Genomic DNA, 12,496 nt, shown 5'->3' on the forward strand with positions numbered 1-12,496 from the left:
GTTTAACTTACCGGCGGTTTTGCACGTCTTATCACGCCGTAGCAAGATCACGTCGCTAGCGTTTTACACGTATTTTTCTGACACTAAATTTTCGTTGTCAAACGGTCCAAGGCGTAGAATCCTGCGTTTCCTTTCCCCTCTCCTGAGAGCGGCACCCCGGAGCGCAGGGGCCCACCTTCTGTATTCACACATGCAAACAATACCCTTTCATCAGGTTGAGGTTTCAAGGTTCAGTGCATCCTTCTTATCAACGCAAAGATTTCTAAGCAAATCTCCTTGCTATTTATTGTAAGCATCTGCTAAAAGCAAAACTTGATTCCAAGAATGAAATATCCACTTCTTTTTCTTCTAAGCTTAAAATTTACATTTAATTAATGATTGTGCTGTAAATGGATGCAACATAATTTAATCGACGACAATGACATTCAATTACATTTCAAATAAATCTTAATATATAAAAATGGAGTTTGGTAAATTTGTTCCCTAAGATCTCAGAAACTACCCCGCAGATTTGGCTGAAACTTTCACCGTTTGTTCTTTTTGGTACTGGGGAGGTTTGTAGACCAGTTCGAAAAAGATCCGATTGATAGTTCCTTTTTTATTCTAATATGTCCAAATTTTCGCATAAATGCCCCAATATGACGGTGAAAAAATACGTGCACATATTAAAATTATGTGTCCATCGAAAGCGCTTATTTTTCTGCTGAAGATATGGCATCTGTTAGAAAGTTCTAAGTTGTATGAAAAACGAGATATGAGCTTTTTTTGTTCCATGTTCGAAGGCTCTCCTCAACCTAATTCATTATTTAGTGTATCATCTCAACTCTCAGTTGATAGCTAGAATTGTTGTACTGTTCAATATTTTTGCGTTTCGTGTGACTGTTCGAGGCTTTTCTCGAGTCAAATCTTAAAGTAACGTTTTTTCACAAGATTGGCTGATAATAAATGGATTTGGCTGATTATTTTCCATTTAAATGGAACGTTAAGGAAATTATTGTTATATTTTTATTATTTGTGCGATCAGCCTCATGATCCAATCTACCAGTAGAAATCTCGCCAAACTCTTTGCAAAGATTTCAGTAGCTTATGCGAATACATTTGTGCAATTTTTTCAACTGCCGCACAGTGGAGTATTTGACTGAAAATCCTGGCCAAAACTAGTTTGAAATTTTCACTCTTCTGAAGGCGACACCCTTGTGTGCGTTTGTGCGCTGTACGGCGAAGCTATCCCACTTATAGACACAAAACTTGGTACACAAGTTGTCTGAAATGTCTGATGTTACAATTTAAAACTCGATTTTTTAAATTTGAATTAGAAAATGAAATATTTAATATTTTATCCACGGTTTAGACTTTTGCATGTTTATGACCGTAAAAACGATCCTAGTAAACGTAGAAAAAAACCCAATGCATCACTAGATAGGAAAAATAATTTTCTTCAAGATTATGGTTTGTTTGAAGTTCTAACGTAATTAACCGAATTTCTAAGAATTTACAAAGGGAGGTCACTTTTTCGACTTTTTTCAATTCTTCAATCAATGTAAACTAAAATTCTTGCATCCAATATTCTAATAATGTTATGGCTCTGAAACTTTTTAAGGAAATAATATAAACACCTTATCTTCATTTACAGCGAAAACGGTGAAGTTATGTTCTTTCACTGATTTATAATGAATTTTTTTTCAATGAGTTGAAATAAAAATTTTCGATAATTTTCACTCGATCCGAAATGAATACCACGGTTGGCTCTTTGCCAATAATGCTTAGGCAAGTGATAAGTTAACATGTTCGATGCGAATGGTTGTTTTCCTTTGAGGACATGTAATTAAGTGCACTGTTCGAGGGGGAAAAAAAGCAAAAAGCGGTTAAAAAAATCCTAGTATTCTGTACAAATCACTAATTTGAAACCAAAAAAATAATCAATTTTATTCTTTTCGTTTGGTTTCAATCATTAAAACCCTGAGTTAATCATGCACAAAAAGAATTAAAGACAAGGGTTTCGGGGTTACAAAGAACCTTTTTTCTATTGAAAAAAATAAATAAATAAATGAACTAGGATATTATAACTGTAAAAACACTCGAAAATGGATATTCAAAAGCTCTTTGTTTTTGAATTGTATATATTTTACTCGTACCTTGGGTCGATCCTTAGTTTTACATCGCGTGATGTGTCCCGCTAAAAATTGTACGAACAAACTTGGAACTAAAATTTTATCTAACTTTAATTTCACAATGAGTGGGTAAAATGTCTTAAATATGGATAGCTCGCTAGCGTAGGAACGTTAGGAGACAATTACAATTGTCTCCTAACGCTAGCAAGTGGGGGGGGGGGGGGGGTATTTCCCCCTTTTGCTATGTATAAGGGGGAAAAGACCCCCTCCCCTGGCACATTATTTGCAGCAATGATCTGAAAAAATATAAATATTTATTTATTTTATCTAAAATCTATCTCGATTTTAAGGAAGAGCAAATTTTCTTAGCGAGATCACAAAATAATTTAATTTATTAACTCATTAACGTACATGAGAAAATTAACATAACTGAACGCAAACACATGTTTTAGGGTGCAATGAATCTCTTTAGCGATGCATAAAGGTAAGCGTTTTCGAAATTAATTGGATGATTCTCATTCCATAACTTACATCTTTACACATTGATGAAGCGGTTTCTCGTAACCATGAAACTCGTGTCTGAAATTTTATTGTTGTTTGTGCTCTCAAATATGTCGATCTTTTCATTCAGTAGTACTTATGATAACTGTTTTACAAATTTATTAAATCTTTGTAAGTAAATTCAGTTTAAAATCATGACTTCTCACAAAACGATCAGATTATGCACTTTTTTTTAAAAAAATCATTTAAAAAAAGGGCAGTTGTAGGCGGAAGATTTTTTTGCTGAAATTAGCACTAGAGACTTTGCCAAATACGATGCAACTTTCAAAACAGCCCGACCGATCCCGACACCCATTTAAAAAGCTTTCTCTAGTTATAAATTAAGGCGAAAAGCCTTTAAAAATCTCACGTACCAAGTTTTCTTTATTTTTTTTCACAGAAAGAAAATAAAAATATTTACTTTGATTTATAATTAGCACTAAGCCCTGACATTTCTTTATATCGTAAAATTGGTTTGGTTCAATTCCATTCATTTAGAAAGCCACAAAAAAATCTACATTGAAACGTAATAATTAAGCTGAAACGTAACAAAAAAGCGAAAATTCCTTTAGAAATCTCATTTTTCACCGAGGCTATGAGCAATTGTATGTGACTCAAGTTTCCAAAACAGGTGCCGATCGATGCACCAGTTAGTCAATTATCATGGAATAAATTTTCATAAAAATCGGGTAAATTTTTAATTTTGGACTTTTGGCCAGGATTTTCAGTCAAATACTCCACTGTGTGCCGCTGTTAACAAAATATCGCCATTAAAAGAATCTTTAAAACTTTTTTCAAGATGTAAAATAATCCACCATAAACTAAATTAGGCAAATCCCTTAAAGAGCACAAAAACATCCATAAATTTTTCTTTTTGCACATTTTCAAACAATCGCCAAATTTTACTACTCATTTTGGAAACATTTTGGATGAAAATGTTTAGCTCCATGTTATGGTGACTAGAAGTATCTCAGGATTAGGCGACAATATCTTTTTGACGAAAATTAATAACAGACCGTTTTACAATTTTTGTTAGCCGGCCGAAGACATGGATTTCAGCTGTATTAATGAAGATTTTTACTATTAATTTTAATGTAGTGGAGATTTTTAGATGAGCCGTTATCGTTGTTTCAGAATGGTTGATGCTGATGTTGATTTTGAGGGACTGACGTCGATATTCTAAGATGACGTTTCGAGAATTCATTGAAAAGGGAATTTTTTTGAAGCTATTATGCTAATTCTGTTGGGGTTAAAAAAGGGTGTCTTCCCAGTTTAGCCGACATTTCGTCTCCCCCCCCCGTTTTCTTATTTAATCATACCTTTTGATATATTAAAGGCGGGTGGAAGTTTGAAATGTCGGCAAAACTGGGGATAAACCAAAACCAAAAACAGAATGTTGATGTTATTTTGAAATTTTTTCTTATTCCGAAGGGAGGGGGGGGGGGATGACTACTTTCCTTATTCAGATACATATTTTTAGAGGGACTGTTGACGATATTTTAAAACTGAAACCCTCATTCTAACTCAAATCTGAACGTTTTTTCCACTTCATAAGTATTCAGGTTTTGAACGTTTTATGTGTTTAAAAGTATAGTAGCTTAGTCTTATTTAAAAATACTTGACACCCGTATTGTTTTTCATAATATGCAGCAATATTGAAAATTATTTTAATGCCGCCCGGATTGGTATAAATTCAACGCTGAATGGGACACTCAAATTGATATCAACCTTGCCAAAAAAGTAATTATTTTCTTGCACGTTCTGTTGTTGATATTTTCAAAATTTATGGAACTCGCATCTTCGTAATAGCTTATGCGAATACATTTGTGCAATTTTTTCAACTGTCGCTGTTTTTGAAGCCAATGTTTCTCAGCTTTCACCATGTAAACAAAATATCGCCATAAAAAGAATCTTTAAAACTTTTTTCAAGATGTAAAATAATCCACCATAAACTAAATTAGGCAAATCCATTAAAGAGCACAAAAACTTCCGTAAATTTTTCTTTTTTGCACATTTTCAAACAATCGCCAAATTTTACTACTCATTTTGGAAACATTTTGGATGAAAATGTTTAGCTCCATGTTATGGTGACTAGAAGTATCTCAGGATTTGGCGACAATATCTTTTTGACGAAAATTAGTAACAGACCGTTTTACAATTTTTGTTAGCCGGCCGAAGACATGGATTTCAGCTGTATTAATGAAGATTTTTACTATTAATTTTAATGTAATGGAATGATAATAATATAATAATAATATAATGATAATCTTACTACTATTATATATGCGAAAGTTTGTCTGTATGGAAGTATGGATGTATGGATGTTTGTTACTCTTTCACGCAAAAACTACTGAACGGATTTTGATGAAACTTTACAATAATATAGCTTATGCATCAGAATAACACATAGGGTAGTTTTTGTACCGTTATGGGGCGCAAAACCCCCTTAAGGGAGCAATAAAATACAATTTTCGTATAAATTCTCTAATATAGGGATGAAAAAATACTTGCACATATTTACATTATATGTCCATCGAAAGCTCTGATTTTTCTGCTGAAGATGGCACCTATTCGAAACTTTTAAGTAGAATAAAAAACGAGTTATGAGCTTTTTAGTTCCATGTTCGAAGGCTTTCCTAAACTCAATACAGTATTTAGTGTATCATCTCAACTCCCTGTCGATAGCGACAATTGTTGTATTGTTGACTATCTTTGCTTTTCGTGACTGTTCAAGGCTTTTCTCAAGTCAAATCTTGAATTAAGATTTTTGCACATTATTGGCAAATAATATATGATTTGGCTGATCATTTTCCATTTAAACGGAACTTTAATGTAATTAATGATTTTTATTATTATTTATGCTGATTGAACACTTACTCATTATTCATTCAACTAGCAGATCGCCAAAATTTTTGCAGAAAGATTTCCGTAGCTGATGCATTTAGCAGTTTTTTCAACGTTGCTGTTTTTGAAGCCGAAGACTACGTCATAATGTTTCTCAGCTTTCACCATGTAAACAAAATATCGCTAATCAAAGAATCTTTAAAAAACTTTCTTTTTTGTGTTAAATAATCCAGCAACTAAATTAGGGAAATCCATAAACAGCACAAAAACTTCCATTAATTTTCCTTTTTTGCACAATTTCAAACAATCACAAAATTTTACTACTTACTTTGGAAACATTTCGAATGAAACTCTTTAGCACCATTTTATGGTTACCAAAAGTATCTCAGCCCCTGGCGATAATATCTTTGTAACGAAAATTAATATCATATCGTTTTTTAAAGAAAGGAAAGAAGGAGGGAGCATCATCGAAGGTATCCCAAAACGATTCCCGCAAATTCAGTAAAATCGCACCAAAGGTCCACAATGATTGAAATTTCCCAAAATAACTAAAGCAAGTATAAGAGGATTACGAGCAACTTCAATAGCAATACAGAAAAGGTTTTAGACTCCATGTAAAAAAAAAAAAAAAATATCAACAGATTAATTTTTTTAAACATGAGAAGAATAATTTCATGTTTTGGAAATTTGTATATGCTTAAATATAGTGCTTTCGTTTCAAAATCAATACTATTTTGTTCTTTATACTTATTGCTATTTTACTTTTATGGGTAAGGAAGAAACTCGATTTTTAATCACGTCAAAAAGATGTGTTTTAAATTCTTTCACTTAAACCAGAAAACAAAAGCAAGTAATGATTTTTTCTCATAATTATTACTGACCCAGGCAACGCCGGGTATTTTTGCTAGTTAATAAATAAAAGCCGTGAGATTTCAAATTGAACGAAAACAAACTAAGTATCCTTTTGGAAATAAATTTATAGCTACGGCTTTATTCGCTACTAACATATAATTTAGGAACTTTAACTGTTATAAAATCACAATGCTGTAAAAAAACCAAAGAGTACACGTAAAAGATCAATTTTCAACTTTTATGTGCACTTACGTCGCGTTTTACGCACATTTAGGCAGATGTTGTACTCAAAACACATTATAAAAAATATAAAAAAAAAGGGATATTTTTTCAAATTTATTTACTCTAACTGATTGGCCTTGGGTTTTGGTCGCAAATTTCAATCATTAATATCAGAAACATTTTAAATTCACCGATTCTGTCTAATACTTCAGCTTGTAATTATTTTAATCACAAAGAAAAACAAACATTTATCTCTTAGCATACAATTTCAATTCTGTATAAGTAAAAAAAAAACTAAATAAACAATATATAGTAAGAGCAAAAATTTTGCACAACACCAGGCAGCTATTGTGTTAACATTTATACAAAAAAAAAAAAAAAAAACTTCAGTTGTTAGCAAAGAACAATATTTTTTTTTTATTGTTATTAAAAATGGAAAAGTATATGAAAATGAATAGTTTTCAAAAAAAAAAATCAAAAATTGAATCGTTTGTAGCTTTTTCTTTTCAATAAAAATTAAGAGCCTCGGAATTTTTTTCATTGAGAGGGGGGAGAAATTCAGAAGAACGGGACCTGACTCTTAGTAAAGGAAATTTCTATGGAGTTGCTTAAGATCTACAGTATTTTGTAGGAAGATGGAAATGGGGAAATGGTTAAGTGAGAATTTATAACTATTCTTTTATGTAAAAAAAGGAATAATAATAAATAGAGAAAAATAAATAAAGGTTTAAACCGTTTTATAATTAAAATAAAACTTCAGCAGAGCTTAACTATTTGTACTTTATTAAACAACAAATCCAGAATTTTCATTGATCTCAATTTGCCCAAAGCCTGATATTTATCTCAAATCACTATTTAATCTGTGCGATTGCTTGATACAAGTCATATGATCTTTCAATTCCTTGGAACAACTTAAGCAAAAATAATTATAAAACCTTGATTTTTATAGAAAAATCATAATTCATGCTTCATACTAATTAATAAACCTTTTACGGGGATGAAAATTCGTAAAATTATTTTAACAACTTTTTTGCTGCGACTTTTTTTTTACCACTATAATTTAAAAGTATTTCGTTGTTTACTATTTTTTGCTTTAATTGTGTTTTCATAACTTTGATTTGATACCTAGTTCGGTCACTTAGGTCTTAACTACTAGCAGGGGCACTCCGAAATAAAATGAGAGGGGGGGGGGGGGAGAGGTGGATTCTCAAATTTTCGAATGAAGTTCTACTTTTTCCAAATGATAAACATGAGCATGCACATTATATCATACTTACATAACATCTAATGAGAAGCAACATTATGCATCATTAAAAACAATTTTTAAAATTTGAAAGAAGAATCTCAATGTTGCAATAGTGTTTCCACATTTTTCAAATGAGAATTTTTTTGGGAGGTTACACTGTCCTTCTGAGCCTCTCATCGAGGCGCCCCATACTAGATCCCATGTGATTGTCAGTGTTTCTTTAATAATAGCTTTGTTAAATACGCCATAATTCAGTGAATGTTGGATTTAGTATTTGTTTTCCAATTTTCAAACGGGATCCTAGACAGTCCCGATTTTCATTCAAAAATCCAGTGTCCCGGCCAGTTTACTTCACGTCTCGGTAAAATATAAGTTTCATTACAGATGACCAAAAAAATATAAAAATAATTAACCGTGAAGGATTATTTAAAATAATAAATTTTTCATTTCTGTACCTCGTAGCCAGACTGACGTAAGTCCAAAAATTTGAATTTTCTGTTTATTACTGCTAGAGTTCGCCGATATATATCCGATATTTGTTCTGAAAATATCATGATATTTTGATATTTTTGATATTTATTTTTCCAACTACGGTATTTTCAGTATAAAAATTATATTAATCATAGTAATATAGCTCATTTATTATTAAAAATACCTAAAAAGTTATGCACTATAGTTTTATGATGTATTATTACACATTAATATAACAAAATAATGTATTTTTTTATTCATAAAATTATTAGTAATGTAACAATTTTAATGCATATTAAAAGTACCTAATTAAATGTTAACCATTGGTTGGAACAAAAGAAAATGTCTTATGACTGTGCCCCTGACTGTTGCCTTTGTTTTTTTCTGAATCATATAACTGTGTAAAAGTAGCTAACAGAAGACAAATGAGTAGAACAGCTAACGCTATATTAACTCTATTAAAATTGACTAAAATGTAAAATGGAATATTAGATATGAATAATTAAAGAAACCTTAATTTTAAGTCTGCACATTATAATAATAAATAAAGAGTGATTTGAGGATGCATTTACTATTTTGAAGACATTAGTTTGCGTTGATTGAAAGTATCGGATATTTTACATATTTTCGAAAATTGCACTCACATGACATATTTTTTTCTCTCCTGTAAAGTAGCGTATGTGAATCACGTCAGTTTAGCTCTGAGGTACAGATTTGTAGTTTATGAGCTATAAAATTACTATCGGATTTGCTTGCAAGGAATTTTACAAAAAGATTTAAAACAAAAAAGACTTTCTAAAAAAGTCCTAGCCAATGCAATAAACAAGTAAATATTGTTCAAAATTCAATTCCTCATTTCTTGCTGAAGTAACTTCAAAAGATTAACGTTTACAAAATAAATTGTTTAAATGCATCTGCTTGCGTCAGGTATCATTTATTATTCCTGGTTTAGGCTGATAATTAGTAATCATTTATCCATAGCATTGAGAATAAACTACCTTCTAAAACACTCTGAAAACCAGCCGGGGTGTGTACCTTTTGAAATACCCACGGTGGGGGGGGGGGGGGGGTCCTGGTTGAACATTTCGGAAATAAGGCAAGTCTAGGTATACCGCTATTACGATCACTTAGTCTCAAATATGGCGAGATTCGAAACATAAAAATGCACAAATAAAGAAAAAAATATACATATACAAACATAGTACGTAAAAAGTATGCATAGATGTATAAATTTGCAGTGCTTTTTTCCCCCAGCGTTAAAAGAAAAACAACGAATTGCTGTTGCGCGGAAGGGGGGAGGGAATTCCTTTATTGCTTTTTATTATTACGTATCATTTCAGGTTACGCAAAACATTACAATCATAACTAAATGCATTTAGCTATTTCATATTGAAATAACTTGTTCCAAATATTGTTTTATAAATGTTGAATATGAGTAGTTAAATTCAATAATAAAATATGTGAATAGTAATTTAGAGCAGTAGTAGGAGATAGCAATTACAGAGATTTAAAATCTAGATTATTACTTCATAAATATTACAGAAAGTTGTGATTAGTAAAACACGACTGGCTGAAAGGAATTCAACTCGTTTGCTACACGTGTTGAAGAGAGAAAGGGGCGGGACGAACCTTGGCAGCATGTCTGGAGGAGTTCCACTCTTCCCTGCGACACGCGTTGAAAAGAAAGGGGTTGAGCTTTGACAGCACGTCCTGGTCAAAAGGGATTAAGTGCTTTTCATCTCCTTCCGAAAGGGGGAGGGAATTTCAAGATAAAAAGTATTGACCATTTCGAGCAGATAGCCATGTTCCCAAGGTGACCTTTTCCAGGTGAAATTCCGCTCGTATGTCAAACCGCCAGAGGTTAATCTAGGGCAGAGTCATCAAATCAGAATTCTCCGAAATGGGACCAATGATCGAATTTTACTCAAATAATTTAGTGAGTTCCCGTGCTTCGATTCCATCAGGAGAATGGATCTTGCAAAAGATGATATGAATCGTAAAGGAAATTTTTGATATTTTAAGTGCAGACCTATTTAAAGAGCAGTGTTAATCAAGAGCGCATAAATGGCCTTGTTCTGATGTAAACATACAAGAGAAATCAAAGTCTCTGATGAGGAAATAACTAAGGTTTTTTTTTTTAATGTAAGAGACGTCTCAATTTTTAGTGCTTCAAATATTTTTCTGTGAAAACTTAAGTGAATTATTACACTATGGTTGGTAAAAACTGTTCATCATATCTGTCTCCTAATTGAAAACTACCTCTGTCTCCTAAAATTTCATTACTCAAAGATAAACATTGAGGTTATTTATCATTTAAAAAATATTCCGAATGACAAATAGTGAGAGTCGGGTGGAATGAGACAGCTGCATTTATGCTGAAACAAAAGAAAAAGACACTGTAAACAAAATCCGAAACATTACTGATTATTTCCGTGTAACGTTCTGGGATTTCAAGGGTTTTTATCCACTTCCTCAAAAAATCCAATATAATTGTCAAAAAGTTAAAGTGTCCTGAATTGCTACAAGTTGCTTGCACGCAGGCTTCTCACTGTTATGAAAAATATTTTTTACACCCAGTTTAAAGATTAACCGAGCATATTTATTAAGTGTATCAGCTTCGGTTCGATTACGGTCCGTCTAGACCACATTTTCCCAACCGGTGGTTTGTGAAAATAATATTGTAATGGCGGGATTTTAAAATGGTTGCTGAGCATTTTTCCCTTTCATTTATTCAATTGTTTCTTACCTAGTGATGTGGATCGGGTAAATACCCAGTGGGTAGGTAAATATTTTTTGGGTATTTACCCATGGCCTGGGTATTTTATGCAAAAATGCAAAAAGTGAATGGGATTTTTTTTAAACCTAAATATGAAATAATTGGTAAAACTGATACATACATATGTATTACACAGTTTATAATATTTTTTATTGAAAGACTTGATGAAATTATGAAAGAAACATATCGTGAACCAAAGAATCTTTTCAATGTCATAATTGGAGAAGATGTTTGCTTTTTTTTGTAACCAGTTAAGCTTTTTACTCTTTGTAGAATGGCTTTTTTGTATCTGAAATTTGACTATCAACATTACAAATACAAAAGTGACGACCAGCAACAGGCTCTGGGCCCAGCTAGACTGGTCCTAGTCAATTTACAATCCCCAGTGAAGATCAATGGCCCTGTTAAAACTATCTACTCCCTTGCTCATCACCACCTATTTCGGTAAGCTGCTCCAAGGTTCCACTACCCTGTTAAAATAATTATTTTTCCTAATATCCATGTTAGCCTGAGATTTAAACAGCTTAAAACAATGACCCTTGTCCTGTTTTCAGTGATAAACTTCAGCCCCGTAACATCTTTCATTTTAATAAATTTAAACAACTGAAACATGTCTCCTCGGTCTCTTCTTTGCTCAAGACTGAACATTTTTAGCCTCCTAAGACTGGAATCATAATCTAAATGAGAAAATCCATTTATTAGCCTTGTAGTCCGCCTTTGAACCCTTTCCAGTACATTAATATCTTTCTTAAGATAAGGAGACCAAAACTGAACAGCATACTTCAAATGAAGTCTTACCAAACTTCTATATAAGGGCAGAAGAACTTCTTCAGATTTGTTTGAAATAGATCTATTTATAAACCCAAGGCATATCCAACACATTTAATGTGAATATCATATTAGATTGCTAAGTTGTTTCACACAATAATTCTTTTCAATATGTGATCAAAATACAATTTTTGGGCAAAAATTTGTTTTGTATATGGTTGTTTATTATATACATAGTGGAATACATACAGAAAAATATGTTAGATGAATATAAATTTTTGAAATAAATACCCGGGTAAATACCCACTTTGGGTATTTACCTCTAAAAATAAATGCCCGGGCATTTTACATCACTATTCTTACCCCATCCAACCCTCTACCAAAGGTTTTAAGTCATCCAAGATCACCAAAAGAGTGCAAGTTATAAACCCATTTCTGTATTGGTCATAGCATACTTACTCCCAGATGTTTCATTTAGGCATTTCTTGTGTCTGCCATAGACATCTCATGTCAGAAAATACTTTTTAAACATTATTTACCCTTTTGAACAACGTTCCCATGTAAAAAAGTATAAATATAGAAGCAAATGGAATGCTCAAGTAAATTGTAAAACTAGCAGATATTTGAGCGATACTTGAGCCAAACTTTGAGCTTCTTTATTTTGCA

The sequence above is a fragment of the Uloborus diversus genome, chromosome 8 (assembly GCF_026930045.1).
Source record: "Uloborus diversus isolate 005 chromosome 8, Udiv.v.3.1, whole genome shotgun sequence".
Taxonomy (NCBI): domain Eukaryota; kingdom Metazoa; phylum Arthropoda; class Arachnida; order Araneae; family Uloboridae; genus Uloborus; species Uloborus diversus.